General features: G+C 40.5%; 1 long non-coding RNA gene across 1 annotated transcript in view; it reads left to right on the top strand.

Moving 5' to 3' along the window:
• The window catches only part of LOC126413338 (uncharacterized), a 1,775,741-nt gene that overhangs the window by 1,200,076 nt on the left and 558,086 nt on the right, over positions 1-17,579 (top strand). Inside the window, exon 5 of the long non-coding RNA XR_007575369.1 lies at positions 17,055-17,101. This is a non-coding gene — a long non-coding RNA (uncharacterized LOC126413338). The remainder of the gene's footprint in view (positions 1-17,054; positions 17,102-17,579) is intronic.

The raw sequence follows: 17,579 nt of genomic DNA, 5'->3' as shown, positions 1-17,579 counted from the left end.
AATAAAAGAACGTTTCAAGAGTGAGATTAACGTTCAGATTTAAAGGATATAAATATAATATTCATTGATGAAATGGCTATGCTCAACGAAAAAGAGGAGAAATTACAGGACATATTTAATGGAATGGTCTACTGAGCACTTATTATGAACTGAGCGTGAACCGAAAGTCGGAAGTGTTGATGAGTAACAGACATGAGATTAGCGAGAAACTTTATGTCAAGATTGGTCAACAAAAAGTCATCGAAGTGGAGGAATTTTGTTATCTTGGAAGCAAAATAAAACTTGGCAGACGAAGGAAGTAGAGTATAAAAAATGGACTAGCACTGGCAAAGAAAATTTTACTGGCCAAAAGAAGTTTACTAACAATCTCCGGAGGAAATTTGAAGCTTATGGACAGGGGGAAAACAGGAAAAGAGGAGTAGCAAACGACTGAGATGTAGTGCCACAGAAGAATGTTGAAAATTAAGTGGATTGATAAAATTAGAAATTAACGGTTTCTCCCTAGAGCCGGCAGAGGAAGAACATATGGAAAACGACAAGAAGAAGTGGTTACTGGTTGATAGAATATGTGTTAAGTGAGGGAGCTGTAGAAGGTAACAGCTGTAGGGGAACAGTCATACTGGAGTAAATCTAGTTGAGAGAGTACGGAGCATTTGTTATTCGGAGATCGGCTATGAAGATTTTGGCACCGGAGAGGAATTTGTGATGTTTTTCAGCCGCTGCTTCGCCCACGTATGCGTACGTCACACACATGGAACACACGTGTGTCTGAATCTCTGCTGTTTTACGCCATGCGATTCCAGTACCGTGGATGTTAAATTTATTTATCGTATACAGCTGTATGGCATGATCTTTGGTCCTGAAACACATTCACAAAAATATTCCTCGATGCATTGCTCATTCCCACAGCCCGGTTGACATACGCCACAAATAAAATGCTGCTGTCAACATTGTACGTCAATACGATCTACTATCACCACTAGTGCACCAAAGAAAACCATCGCGAAGCACCAGGACAGGTTTCATACACGTAGTCTTTTAATGAAAGCGAGGAAAAAGTTACAAGGGCAAATTAAAAGACAACTTAATGCAAGAGCAAAAACGGAGTGGTTTAGTCTTAACAATCAGATTAAATCGCAGATTCGCCAATTCATAGCAAATAGGTGGGAACGTGAGTTACAAGGAACTCTAGAGAATTTTGGGCAAAACCGTCACCGCAGAGCCAGCTTTTCAAACAGATGACTGTATGAAGGTGGACAAAAGCGAGAAGATTGAAATATTCCGCGAATAACTCAAAAAGCTACACAATCATCCACAATACCCTAGAGTTGACTACAGCCACGAGGAAATTATTACTAGGGGACTTAATCTACTTCTATACAAAAATGGCACACCACCTGATCATCTGGTATTGAAAGAATGAACACAGTATTAGATAGCTTCTGCCGCACTAACAGGCCAAAATATAGCTCCTGGAAATGACGGCATTGGACAATTATATCTCATACTACTTCTACCACCACAACTTGCTCAAACTCTAAAACTTTTATAAAATGAAGCCCTAACTCAAAAAACTGTACCATCCCAATGGAAACATGCACATATTGGAATGATTCCAAAACCTGGGAAATCCAAAAACCACCCTATCTCATACAGATCTACCACGTTACTTCCAATAATTGGCAAAATATTGGAGGCAATATTTAACAATAGACCACAGCTAGTTGCAGACGACAATAACATTATACAACGTGAACAAGCTGGTTTCAGAAACAGTCAAAATACTGCTGATACATTATTAAGACTAACTAGCCAGAAGCCTGCAATTTAACAGATGCGACTGCTGCCCTCTTTCTAGACATAGAACGCGCCTTTGATAAGCTATGGCACGCGGATCTTCTTCACAAAATGCTAAAATACAACTTGCTACCTGAAATAGTACAATTAATTGCTAACCTCATTGGAAATAGAAAAGTGAAAGTATGAGTTGGGTGTCAAAAATCATCCCAATGCGGGAGTCTCCTCATTGTTGTATACGATATATACAGCTGACGTCCCATGACCCAGGTAGTGAAAATAAAAACACGCGCAGTTGACACCACTTACTGGTTCGTCCACCCATCTGCAGCGCACTCAGTGAACTAACCAAATGATACGTCAGAAACTTGAATCCTGGCTCAATAAATGGAGAATCCGACTTAATCCAACCAAAAGTTACTTGCCTCATTAAGATATAGAAATGTTACTAATGGCCAACAACACCGACTCCAACAAACTCAACATTCGACATCTGGGAGAAGAAATTACTTTACAACCAAACGTCAAATATTTTGGAATCTATCTAGATGAACTCTTAAATTGGCAGAAAAACACGACTGAGAGATTAGAAAAACTGAAAGTCGATTTAATTTAGTACGTCTCATGGAATTCGGAACACATTGACTGGAGCAACCAGTTGCCCTTCTTACATACGATATATGTGTCCGACCCATTCTCGAATATGGATGTTAAACATAGATTATGTCATCTACTCAAACTGGAGGATTCTTCGAGTGGCTGGATATCTATGCTATGGAAAACTCCCATCGCGAAACACATAAAACCAAGAACATGCCAGACAGAATAAAAGAATAAATCATCAACAACTCAGTGAAATGGTCAACAGACCAATAACACCTACAACGATGTGGGATGATATACCAGCCTGATATAGAAAGAACAACTTATTGAGCAACATTTCTTCAGTCAACTCCTATAAAAATAAGACAATATTCTCTGCACTAATTAGAATTCCAAGTGTTTCATCTTCCACAGAATTAGACAGTTGTTGTTGTTGTGGTCTTCAGTCCTGAGATTGGTTTGATGCAGCTCTCCATGCAACTCTATCATGTGCAAGCTTCTTCATCTCTCAGTACATCTACATCTACATCTACATTGATACTCCGCAAGCCACCCAACGGTGTGTGGCGGAGAGCACTTTACGTGCCACTATCATTACCTCCCTTTCCTGTTCCAGTCGCGTATGGTTCGCGGGAAGAACGACTGTCTGAAAGCCTCCGTGCGCGCTCTAATCTCTCTAATTTTACATTCGTGATCTCCTCGGGAGGTATAAGTAGGGGGAAGCAATATATTCGATACCTCATCCAGAAACGCACCCTCTCGAAATCTGGCGAGCAAGCTACACCGCGATGCAGAGCGCCTCTCTTGCAGAGTCTGCCACTTGAGTTTATTAAACATCTCCGTAACGCTATCACGGTTACCAAATAACCCGGTGACAAAACGCGCCGCTCTTCTTTGGATCTTCTCTATCTCCTCCGTCAACCCGACTTGGTACGGATCCCACACTGATGAGCAATACTCAAGTATAGGTCGAACGAGTGTTTTGTAAGCCACCTCCTTTGTTGATGGACTACATTTTCTAAGCACTCTCCCAATGAATCTCAACCTGGTACCCGCCTTACCAACAATTAATTTTATATGATCATTCCACTTCAAATCGTTCCGTACGCACACTCCCAGATATTTTACAGAAGTAACTGCTACCAGTGTTTGTCCCGCTATCATATAATCATACAATAAAGGATCCTTCTTTCTATGTATTCGCAATACATTACATTTGTCTATGTTAAGGGTCAGTTGCCACTCGCTGCACCAAGTGCCTATCCGCTGCAGATCTTCCTGTATTTCGCTACAATTTTCTAATGCAGCAACTTCTCTGTATACTACAGCATCATCCGCGAAAAGCCGCATGGAACTTCCGACACTATCTACTAGGTACCTACTGCAGCCTACATCGTTCTTGATCTGCTTAGTGTATTCATCTCTTGGTCTCCCTCTACGATTTTTACCCTCCACGCTGCCCTCCAATACTAAATTGGTGATCCCACGATGTCTCAGAACATGCCTTACCAACCGATCCCTTCTTCTAGTCAAGTTGTGCCACAAACTTCTCTTCTCCCCAATCCTATTCAGCACCTTCTCATTAGTTATGTGATCTACCCATCTAATCTTCAGCATTCTTCTGTAGCACCACATTTCGAAATCTTCTAATATCTTCTTGTCTAAACCATTTATCGTCCATGTTTCACTTCCATACAAAGCTACACTCCATACAAATACTTTAAGAAACGACTTCGTGACACTTAAATCTATACTCGATGTTAACAGATTTCTCTTCTTCAGATACGCTTTCCTTCGCATTGCCAGTCTACATTTTCTATCCTCTCTACTGCGGCCATCATCAGTTATTTTGCTCCCCAAATAGCAAAACTTCTTTACTACTTTAAGTGTCTCATTTCCTAATCTAATACCATCAGCATCACCCGACTTAATTCCACTACATTCCATTATCCTCGTTTTGCTTTTGTTGATGTTCATCTTATACCCTCCTTTCAAGACACTCTCCATTCCGTTCAACTACTCGTCCAAGACCGTTGCTGTCTCTGACAAAATTACAATGTCATCGGCGAACCTCGAAGATTTTATTTCTTCTCCATGGATTGTAATACCTACTCCGAATTTTTCTTTTGTTTCCTTTAGTGCTTGCTCAATATACAGTTTGAATAACATCGGGGAGAGGCTACAACCCTGTCTTACTCCCTTCCCAACCACTGCTTCCCTTTCATACCCCTCGACACTTAGAACTGTCATCTGGTTTCTGTACAAATTGTAAATAGCCTTTCGATCCCTGTATTTTACCCCTAACACCTTCAAAATTTGAAAGAGAGTATTCCAATCAACATTGTCGAAAGCTTTCTCTAAGTCTACAAATGCTAGACACGTAGGTTTGCCTTTCCTTAATCTTTCTTCTAAGATACGTCGTAGGTTCAGTATTGCTTCACGTGTTCTAACATTTCTCCAGAATCGTCCGCCCCTGGTAGGAGTGGTCAGCGTGACAGACTGTCACTCCTAAGGGCCCGGGTTCGATTCCCGGCTGGGTCGGAGATTTTCTCCGCTCAGGGACTGGGTGTTGCGTTGTCCTAATCATCATCATTTCACCCCCATCGACTCGCAGGTCGCCGAAGTGGCGTCAACTCGAAAGACCTGCACCAGGCGAACGGTCTACCCGACGGGAGGCCCTAGCCATACGACATCTCTCTCTCCAGAATCCAAACTGATCTTCCCCGAGGTCGGCTTCTACCAGTTTTTCCATTCGTCTGTAAAGAATTCGCGTTAGTATTTTGCAGCCCTGGCTTATTAAATTGATAGTTCGGTAATATTCACATGTGTCAACACCTGCTTTATTTGGGATTGGAATTATTATATTCTTCTTGTAGTCTGAGGGTATCTCGCCTGTCTCATACATCTTGCTCACCAGATGGTAGAGTTTTGTCAGAAATGGCCGTCAGTAGTTGTAATGGAATATTGTCCACTCACAGTGACTTGTTTCGACTCAGGGCTTTCAGTGCTCTGTCAAACACTTCACGCAGTATCATATCTCCCATTTCATCTTCATCTACATCCTCTTTCATTTCCATAATATTGTCCTCAAGTACATCGCCCTTGTATAGACCCTCTAGATACTCTTTCCACCTTTCTGCTTTCCCTTGTTTGCTTAGAACTGGGTTTCCATCTGAGCTGTTGATATTCATACAATTTGTTCTCTTTTCTCAGAAGGTCTCCTTAATTTTCCTGTAGGCAGTATCTATCTTACCCCTAGTGAGGTAAGCCTCTACATCCTTACATTTGTCCTCTAGCCATCGCTACTTAGCCGTTTTGCACTTCCTGTCGATCTCACTTTTGAGACGTCTGTATTCGTTTTTGCCTGCTTCAATTACTGCATTTTTATATTTTCTCTTTCATCAATTAAATTCAATATTTCTTCTGTTACCAAAAGGTTTCCACTAGCCCTCGTCTTTTTATCTATTTGATCCTCTGCTGCCTTCACTAATTCATTCCTTAAAGCTACCCATTCTTCTTCTGCTGTATTTCTTTCCCCCATTTCTGTCAATTGTTCCCTTATGCTCTCCCTGAAACTCTGTACAACCTTTGGTTCTTTCAGTTTATCCAGGTCCCCTCTCCTTAAATTCCCACGTTTTTGCAGAATTTGACAGAAATTTTCTAAATAAACAAAATTCCAAAATCACTCTATCAAAGCCACTGGGTTAATAGGAAGATACATAAACCGCACAAGAGGCAATTAATCCCAGCTTGTGTTTTTTACGCCATAAGACTGGGGTTTGGAACGAAGTTAACTTAATGATCGACATCATCCTCTCAACTTTCCATCTATATGCAATTAAAAACCCTATAAAACTTAATAAGCACCCATCACTCCCATATAAATGGTGTCACAACAGCTCAAATATCTTGCTGGAAAGGGCTACGCTCTCCTACAGCCCACACACCCTACTCTATGTTACAGCTGCTTTATCACTCACTCACCCACCCCCAACTCCCCCAACTGCCTCCACTCCACACAGTCCCCCCACCCTCACATGTACCCCCACGACACCCCCCTCCCCCGGCCACCTGCTCACTTCATCTCCCAGCCATCCATTCCGTTCTCATACGTCAGTCTGCCCTTCTGTCTGTCTCCTCCCCCTCTCCCTGTCCATTTCCTACTCCTGTCTCTCTGTCTGTCCTTGCCACCTCTAACTGCCCATCTAGTCCTCCGCAATCTCTGCCCATCCTTTCCCCTATCTCCTTCTCCCTCCCCCCTCCCTCCACTCTCAGTCCATCCCCACCTCTCTAAGTCGACCGCTTCCTTCCTGACGTGGCGTGATCCACCATTTCCTACCAACATCGTCGAACAGAGGCGTAACTTTTATTTAAATGTCGAGTGATTCGCCGATTACTCGCACTGGCTTCTTTGGGCCTAACTACAAGCCCTCCTTAAATCCTAATATTGTTTTGTATTGCCCTTGGGCATGTCTACGAGGTGAACTTATTGTCCATCTGAGTATACGGAATGAAATTCGCAAAGATGTTATGCCTTCGTATTGTCATGTTCCCTTTTTACTATCCTCGCCAGATGAGTGGTGAAATTATGCTGCAGTGTCACACATTCATTCATCGGCCGCCGATGTTCACAGTTTTGCATTTTTTGTCGATAAGTGATCGTTTTGCATAGCTCCTTCGTGGTGCATCCTTTTTGGTGTAGATACAGGTATTTCAGAGTCCTTACTTCAAACGTTTGGAAGTAATCGAACACATCAGACACATCATTGGCAACAAATTTGTTCGCTGAGATTTCCCAGTGATGCAAGGCGTCTTTTTGTATTGGTTATGGCCCTGAAAGGCGGCAGGGAATAGGCATTCTGCGTGTGTGTGTTGCCTATTTCCTAGCCATATCCTCTTTATGAAATGGAGTTGGCCCAGCGAAATTAAATTTCTTGATTGGCTTGTAAAATATAATTTTCTGTTCTAAAATATGTTTTTCTACCTAGAGATACTCATTCTTAAGGCTTTCTAGTTGAAATTGACTTTATCAGTTTACTGTGTTAGACAGTATGCACACCCTACTAGTTCGTGAAACATCGACTACCCAGGGCCACCGTAACTGGGAAGCGTCTTCGAACATTTAGTCTGTAACGAAAGTTGTTTTCCATGACATGATCTACAACACGTAGACATTTGACACAAATCTTATGAAACGCCGCCTATATACATTGTAATTATAGTAGTATTCCTTTTGGACGGTTAAACAACAAAAATGCTTCAAATGTCGTAGAAAGATAATAATGAATTTGCTCTTTACTTTCCAGCAGGTAAGATGTTTAGAAAATTCGCGATGTCAAACGCACAAATGAAGAAATATTGTGGTACATTTCAAATTATGAGTTAGTTGTCGGAACGATTTGCGCTGTGTCAATACCACATTCTGCAAATATGGATCAAGTAGAAAAGCGGGAAGCAATTTTTCAGCATAGTTGCTACAGCTTTATAATGAATGTTTATTTGCGCACTAATTTATGATTGTGAGACGTGGGTCCAAAACTTCGCACCACAAATGTAATAGAATCAAAGCAGTCAGTTTCATCACTCTCCGATAATCAAACGTTATTCTCTGTACTGTGATCTTGCAAGTATTATCGGATGAAAACGTACGAAGGAGGAGGCTTGCATTACAAAGCGAAATTTGTAAGTTTTTTGGTGACGATAATGCGCATACCAACAAAAGCACCATGACATTTTCAAAACCGAGGGATATAAAGAATAAACTGTTAGAACATCCCTTCTGCTTCTCAGTTTTGTTACCTCCCGAAGTTCGACTATTTTCAAACAGAAGGACGCTTGGGTCTGAACAACTTTCTGACTTCATGAAGTGGTTTCGGGAAACTACACATGGGTATTAAACAGACCTTCTGGAACCAAACTTGAGGTAGAAACTAGAAATGCATCTGTCAAACGTGTTGATAAGAGAATACCATGTATAATGAATTGTAAAAAATGAATAGTTGCATTTTCTGAACGAAATTTCAGAAAATTATGACAGTTGAAAGCAGCATTCTCATAACCATTGCTATCTGAAGCATTTTTTTCCGGCAGCCGTGATAAATGTCTCTGTAGCTACATAAAGAATAGTGCGAGCCGCAGGTTACGGTCTTCACCACCTCTCTCCTCTTCAACGGGGTCCATAAGCCGTCGCTGTGAGGACAGAAGACTTGTAACGTACTTATTCACTCGAAACGGATTCTTCGACACAGAAATTCAGTTGACGTATTAAACATGATATTGACTATGAAAAGGATAATTTTGCGACATAATGTTCTAGATACAAGAACTGTCGTAGGTCACGCACAATGAGCAGCCCCAAATCTCCGTTTGCCGAAGAATATCTCAGACGCTGACTTCCCCAGGTACTGCCCAGCTAAGATTTAATACATAATCACGATCACGATTGCTACACATTCAGCCGCAAAATTTCTAAAATTGGAATCCATCTTACACTTCCTGTAGTCCTCCAGATTTAGAAATAACATTTAAAAAACTTGTTCCGAAAATACTGCTTGCAACATAAAATTTTTGCAGTCCTATATGAAGCAACGCTACCTATCATCAAGTGCAAACCGACATCAGATCAAAAATACAAATTAAATGTCGCTAAGTAACAAATAATACCTAACGGATAATACAGATAGTAGATAGGCAGTTTTATTGGGCACAAAAGATTTCTCACTACGTGTCAAGTTGCTTATACTACCAGAATGCAATAACTTTCTGTAGAGTGCAGTTTCAGTGAATAAGTAAACGCACAGTAATACAATCTACAGCAATTTACAACGATGCGTGGATATCATTACTGCTTCATTCCACGTGGAGTCCATGATAACATACCATAAATATGCTAAGCCAAATCCTAATGTTTTCTGCTTATCATGTTCGGTCGTTCGTTTGAATGTATTATAAAACTACTAACGTTAGTTTTGAACTGGAAAACAGTGCCTTTTTAAAAGAACTTAGTAATCAGCACGTTTTCAATCAAAATTTCATGTATTATCCCTTTCCTGAAACTATGAGAAACCATAGCAAAGGATTTAATATTTGGGAAGAATGTTACCAAAGAAACTAAAAACAGAACAGTGCCTTTCAATACTCAAGTAAGTTTTAATTCATCTAGAAAACACTAGTAGTACTTCTGAGTATAGTCATCGTACCTCATCGGGTTATTTTCTTATTGCATTAGTACTATTGGTAAATATTAAGTTAAACAATAACATCATATAACTCACAATGATGTCATTTCACGTCAGCGTGGCCGGTTAACTCTTATGACACAATGAACAACACTGCAGTACGACAGTCTTATTTTCTGTCCTCTCTGGGCAGAGATAACGAACTATCACAGCCAAAGAGTTTCCTCGCCACAGCAGAAGCACACTGGTGATCCGGCAGGATGTCAGTGTTTGAAATACAGAACTTTTAAGTCTACTCAGTGACGAAAAGGATTTTTGTTTTTTTCACTTCAGAATTAGAATTTTTCAGACTATTATGGGTCTCATTGATGTTAATACGCCGTTGAGAACAAAGAAGAAGATTGATTTGACTAAATCACTTATTTCTAAAAAAAATTCCCAGAAGATAGGCACTTTGTACCCAGATATCAATTCTTTGTATCAATTTTCCATTTCAGCTTAAGCAGTGTGTGAACAGAGAGTCAATACTGGAACACTGTGAGGTCAAGAAGTTACTTAGCAGACTGCTGATATTTATGTGAAATTTACAGTGTACATGTGTGGATACAAAACCACCTTATGGTCAAGTATAGCATAAGAGATCTTCTGTTTTCACTACATAACACTGCCACAATAAGTGCAACATAAGAAATTCTCTAAGCATGTCCGACATTACTTGAATGACACCACTCCAGGACGTTGGATTGGAAGAGGAGGAGCAGAAGATAACCTACATCGCCCGTGGCCTCCCAGGTCTCGAGACCTCACACATTGTGATATTTATCTGCGGGGTTACACAAAAGACCGCGTTTTTATCCCACCTATGCCTGATACTCTTGACAGTCTGCGACATCGCATAAGTGAAGGTGTGGATTCGGTAAAGAGAGACCAGCTGCTTCGTGTGTGGCAGAAAAAATTGAACTTTCTCTTTCCAGGAACGTTGGGATTGTGTTTCTAAGTTTTGTAGTTTGGAAGAAGCAGATGTTTGAAACCTTTTCCTTCTTTTTGAAATGCCCTGTACTGACTGTGCAAGTGACAAGAAGAGAACATGTTGCATAATAAGATACATATAAAATAACACACACAGTTGAGTGAATTTTGAGGACATAGGTCTTCCACAAAAATGTAAAACAACAAACACTATCAAGTAAATTATAAAAGAGCAAGGAACTGACAAATGGTCAAATACATTTAAGCACCAAATCACTGGTAAACATAACACATATAAAACATTTGAATATAAATATTACATAAATTTATTCCATAGTTCGCAACACGATACAAAAAAGAAACAAACTGGAAATGTGTATGTGCAGGCTATGTGGTGTACTTAGTAAATTATAAAAGAGCAAGGAACTGACAAATGGTCAAATACATTTAAGCACCAAATCACTGGTAAACATAACACATATAAAACATTTGAATATAAATATTACATAAATTTATTCCATAGTTCGCAACACGATACAAAAAAGAAACAAACTGGAAATGTGTATGTGCAGGCTATGTGGTGTACTTAGTAAATTATAAAAGAGCAAGGAACTGACAAATGGTCAAATACATTTAAGCACCAAATCACTGGTAAACATAACACATATAAAACATTTGAATATAAATATTACATAAATTTATTCCATAGTTCGCAACACGATACAAAAAAGAAACAAACTGGAAATGTGTATGTGCAGGCTATGTGGTGTACTTAGTAAATTATAAAAGAGCAAGGAACTGACAAATGGTCAAATACATTTAAGCACCAAATCACTGGTAAACATAACACATATAAAACATTTGAATATAAATATTACATAAATTTATTCCATAGTTCGCAACACGATACAAAAAAGAAACAAACTGGAAATGTGTATGTGCAGGCTATGTGGTGTACTTAGTAGTAAGGGAAGCAGAACTGCTTCATGCCAGACTAGCAAGCAGATAAGTGAACAACAATGATACTTGTAAGAAATAAAACATATGCTCCAGGGAAGAAAGTGCCGGTGTCAGAACCAATTGTGGGTTCTGTGTACTATGATCCAATGCGTATGTTAAACATGCTGCAAGTAATTCACTCATAGTGAAGGAAAGCCAAGAGCGCGAATGTATAATGAATGGAAGATTTCAATATTGGGCCATGTGGCGAAGTGAATGAGACACTATACTCGAGGAGGAACATTATTTGAGTTTGTGTCCAGTCATTCTAAATTAGGTCTTCTGCGGTTTCTCTAAAACGTTTACACAAATTTCCCAAGAGGTGCCATCATGAAGGCTGTTGTCAATTTATCTCGACAACTACTATTAGAGCCTGTGTATCGTCTATGCCATCGTCAGAAGTGAGGTAAACCGCAAATCGTCTGTCTTCATATGTACGCAGAACAACCTTCGTGCATGGGCGACCCGAAAAGCGTTGAAAGTTGCACAAAATGTGCATAAAAATATGAAACACATTCGTCTGCTATGAACCGAACTGCAGTCTTTTCACGCGTACTGATTAGAGTATCTACGGTCGTAGTAGATTGGTATTAATATTATCTCGTTGTAGCCATTCAATCCATTTTTCTTCAGAATGAATGAATAGTTATGTGTCAGCAAATTGACCATTAATTTCTTTTGTAGGATTCACTTGTAGACTACACGTAGCTAACAGATGTGTCAGCACTGCTTCAGAGGCCCTCTGGCTGTCTGAATAGGGAGGACTTTTCTTGACCTTTAACTTAACGTCTACAACGTCTTAACGTCTACAACTGTGTACATAACATTTTGATATGTGTCCTTTTTCGCTAGCTGTTATTCTGGAAAGAAACGTGAAATACTTTGAGCCCACACTTAATTAAGTGATTATCTTCTTTGTATTCGTTTTCCAAACCTACCTTTGTACGAAAATGTGCTGGAGTACAACAATTTTTTGTGAATACACCAAACAGTGAACGCTTTTCCTGCCCCTAATTCCTTTGTTACTCATCGTTCTCATCGCTAGTTTCATTTTCTTTTTCTTCATTGTCCTCCTCCTCTCCTGTCCGCTCAGTTGTAGGCAGTCGTAAGTATGCGACGGAATTAATTTGAAGTATCTCGATTATAATCTTGATGCAGTATTATTGTTCCATTAGACCCTGTGGAACATAGTTACACTGCATACATCTGGATATCATTTTCTTGTTGTTTCCTCCAATGCTTTGTCCGTAACATAGTGAAACAACACAAAGACAAGTTATAGTCCAAGGGGAAATCGAAGCAAGTCTCTCAGGACCATAAAGAAATTTGTTATCACGTAATAAATGGCTCTGAGCACTATGGAAATTAACTTCTGATGTCGTCAGTCCCCTAGAACTTAGAATTACTTAAACCTAACTATCCTAAGGACATCACACACATCCATGCCCGAGGCAGGATTCGAACCTGCGACCGTAGCGGTCGCTCGGTTCCAGACTGTAGCGCCTAGAACCGCTCGGCCACTCCGGCCGGCTGTTATCACGTAATACAACCGGTGTAGTGTAACGACGTAAGTTTTGTATAAATGATTTTCTTTTGACATATGACCATGTGCAAACATCGTCACCTACGTCAGCTACAAAACACTTCAAAATTATTTAAATTCTTTTTAAAGTTGTGTCTGAATCGTTCTTGAACGAAACTGTAATTAAAACATCATCATTTGAGTCGTATGCGCAGAATTACGTCACTCAGTCCAATTGGTTTGCGCAAACTTTTTTAAATTTAGATGTCGTTTGTTTCTTCTCAGAAATTATATTAATGCAAGTAATTTGCTTTAATAAATATTGAAACCACATTGAATAAACTTTTAAGACTCAAACTCGCGATGAACGTTGCCAAAAAGTAATAATCTTGTCAAATAAATCAGTAATACTTCTTCCTTATATAATTCTTCACAAATAATTTCTCGGAACACGTATTTAAACTTTTGTAGTATACACTAGTTTATTATCTTCATATATACTACATATAGACGTGAACATGAGCCTTGACCAGATAGGACTGAACATTTACAGCATGATTAAACTTTGTCTGACGTCATTGGTGTAGAAACATTACAAATTCTTGTTTTATCAGTTTTTAGAAGCACAACGCAACAACTCGGATTCAGGATCTTCTGTTACTCTTTGGCTGTCGACCCGCGACGTATAGTGGCCAGCAATTTTCTGTCTGGTCCCGGCAGTGAAGATGCTGTCTCCGTTCGTTGCGCCGCCCTCTCCGTACATGAAACACAAAAATAAATACAAACTTTAGATAATTCACAAACATTACAAATATTACAAAATACATAAAGAAAACACTAAATTAAACTTATATTCACCCGCAAACTGGGCTGACACTGGTGGATGGGTGACGCTTCAATTTCAGGTCCCACTACTCCGGGTGCTATCCTCGTTTACTTCTATGTATTCTGAATTAACTGATGGTTGAGTTTGGCCACAGAGCACAACGCAGAAACACCGTCACAGTGAGAACGAGCCCTGGATGTTGCCTTTCTGTGGCAAGTGCTCTACAAGCTGAGCTATCCAAGAACGACTCACGACCCATCCTCTCAGCTCTTCTTTCACGAGTACCATGTCTCCTACCATAGAAACTTCGCAGAAATTCTTCTGCGAAAGTTTTTGGCACAGCACTCCTGGAAGAAAGGATGTTGCGGAAATATGGCTTAGTTTGTAAGGTAAAAAATGAGGTACTGCCGGAAGCTAGGCTGTGAGGACGAGTCCTGTGTCGTGCTTGTGGAGCTCAGTCGGTAGAGCACTTGACACCAAAAGAAAAGATCCTGTGCTCGAGTCCAGGCTCGACACATACTTTTAATCTGCCAGAATGTTTCACGTCTGCGCATACTCCGCTGTAGAGTGAAAAATTCATTCTGGATACATCCCCCAGGCTGCGGTTAAGCCATGTCTCCGCAGTATCTCCGCAGTGCTACATGTTTCGCAGGAGAACTTCTGTGATGTTCTGAACGTAGGAGATGGGGTGCTGGCCAAAGTAAATCTTGTGTGGACGGGTGGTGGGTCCCAATACCCGTCTGGCACACAATTTTAATCTGCCAGGAAGTTTCATATCAGTGTACACTCTACTGCAGAATGAAAAATTCGTTTATTTCTTACTTTTGAGTCACCTAACTAGGGAAAAGTTGCAGGACAGTAGGCATTTGAAATCTAAGATAAAACTAAGAGTAACAGATACTTACTTGCTCTTAATGACTGACATAATTAACACAAAATTAACAGAGAATTGTGATGTAAACATTAAAATTAAATTACAAAATTATGCTGACACTGAGGGGAGGTATCAAATGGTGGTGTGGAAGATTATAACGCAACTAGATCATCTCAGTAGTTTGTGGATTCAATTACAAAATTAAGCTGACACTGAGGGGAGGTACCAAATGGTGGTGTGGAAGATTATAACGCAACAAAATCATCTCAGCAGTTTGTGGATTCAAAATTAACGAGACAAAAGGTGGCCACAAATTAAACCAATTGAGCAACCGAAGTTGCGTGGCAAAGTAAGTAGGATACTGCTCAGAATATGCATCAAGCTACTGCAATTGTGACACTTACATTCGTTCAAAATCAGCTAGCGAGCGCCATTCAGCACCAGACGGGGGTCAGGAGACGAATCACCCCAGAACTCAGTTCAACAGCCTCGACTGCTTACTTTCCAAAAAAGAAACTCACCATGGACGGTAAAAACCAGTGATATTGCGATTGTGAGGGAATAGAATATTGCTTATTTTACGAAAAAACGGGGAAACGCAGCAGAAACGTCTCACTTTTCATGTACAAAACGCTCATTACAAGTGGGAGATTGGTACTGGCCTCGAGTAGTGTCTCCTATATTGGGTGGTCTTTTTGCACCGAGCACAGTGGCGGGGGATTAGATATACCAGAAATCTGGAGTGAAAGCATTCGACTTTCCCACATTGATCGGGTGGCATTACCAGTCCCGTCCTTTGATGATCGTATAGAGAAGGTAAAAAGTGAAGCGCTGTTGTACTCTGGGGATAGCAGTGGTATTCTCTTGCCTCAGTGAGGACAGTGATCTGCTCTGCCAACGAAAGTACGGAGCTGGCGACAATCCAACTCCTGCGAAAACAGCAACACTCTCTGATGATGCTCACCCCCTTCTAAAGAGACTGACAGACCACCACTTGCCGACAAACAAGAAGTTAAGACCACACCGGAAGCGCACCCAGTGAGTAAAAAATACGTGGCCTGACCGGGTTGCCTCCAAACACGTCTCTGACGATTGTCTGGTTGAAGACATGTGCGGCACTCATCGGTGAAGAGAACGTGACACCAATCCTGAGCCGTCCGTTCGGCGAGTTGTTGGGTCCATCTGTACCGCGCTGCATGGTGTTGCGGTTGCAAATATGGACCTAGCGATGGACGTCGGGAGTGAAGTTGCGCATCATGCAACTTATTGCCCACAGTTTGAGACGTAACACAACGTCCTGTGACTGCACAAAAAAACGTTATTCAACATGGTGGCTTTGCTGTCACGGTTCCTCCGATCCATAATCCTCAGGTAGCGGTCATCTACTGCAGTCGTAGCTCTTGGGTGGCCTGAGCGCGGCATGTCATCGACAGTTCCCGTTTGTCCGTATCTCCTCCATATCCGAACAACATCGCATTGGTTCACTCCGAGACGCCTGGACACTTCCCTTGTTGATAGCCCTTCCTGGCACAGAGTAACAATGCGGATGCTATCGAACCGCGATATTGACCATCTACGCATGGTTGAACTACAGACAACACGAGCCGTGCACCTCCTTCCTGGTGAAATGACTGGAACTGATCGGCTGTCGGACTCCTCCGTCTAACGCGCTGCTCTTGCATGGTTGTTTACATCTTTGGGCGGGTTTAATGACGTCTCTGAACAGTCAAATGGACTGAGTCTGTGATACAGTATCCACAGTCAACGCCTCTCTTCATGAGTTCTGGGAACTGGTGTGATGCAAAACTCTTTTTGTCGTGTGTATATTCAGAAATGGCCGAAAGTGTGCTCTTCAATAAACTGACATATTTCATTAATAAACCACTCCTATTTAATAACTGTCCTCACTTTATCAGGGTAATGAATGGGTAAGATTATCTCTGAAGATGCTTTTATCTCCTCTGACGACGCTTTTAATATTTTCGTGAAGTGTTCGTTTACACCTTCGATGAAGGTATTATGTAAGGTGTCAAGAAAGACTTAGAATCGTTAAAATTAGGTACCTGGTAATTTGCATCTTTTAATCTTTTCGTGGTCTCATTTGTGCTTTTGTGTCCATCATGCAATGAGCCTCCCGTCCCATAGAATTTAATGATACTTTCTTTTTTTTTACATTATTTCATAGAGGATGATGAACTGCAACTGTAATTTAAAATGCTTGCTTATCATATCAATATATTCTGTGTATTTCTTCTTCTTTAAATGATGTAATTTATTTTCCCGCAGGTCATCTTAAGGAAGAAGAAACCAACAAATCGTGCACACCGAACAGAGTAAGTACTCATACTGAAAACACTCTCCTTTTACCCAAATCTTACTGTTATAGCTTTACATTTTTATAGAGTATGTCCTTTGTGACAGGCGACCACGTTTTAGTAATTCCCGTTAGTATATTTATAGTTAAAATGTTTGTGGAATGATAGGTGAAAATCTCATTGTGAATGGTATGAAATTATAATAATATTCTACAAGATGCGGATAACTGTGAACTAATTCTCATGTTGCGCGAAGTCATGTGCCATGACTTTCGTTTACTGCGTAATGCTCTGCGTATTGCACCATTCAGCCACTTTGCGTTAACTGTTATATCAAGCATAGGAACGGCAGGAGAAATTCACTGAAACATTGTAGATGCGCTTCAACCAGTAATGCCAGCTAAGATGACTTAATTGTACATAGTTCACCATTATGGTGAATGCTGGGTAGGATCGCGGGTAGTACATTATCATAAACATTACATTTCAAACCAGA

This window comes from Schistocerca serialis, chromosome 1 (genome assembly GCF_023864345.2).
Source record: "Schistocerca serialis cubense isolate TAMUIC-IGC-003099 chromosome 1, iqSchSeri2.2, whole genome shotgun sequence".
Taxonomy (NCBI): Eukaryota; Metazoa; Arthropoda; class Insecta; order Orthoptera; family Acrididae; genus Schistocerca; species Schistocerca serialis.
Note: the sequence above shows the minus strand (reverse complement) of the source record. Positions and strands in the feature narration are given on the sequence as shown.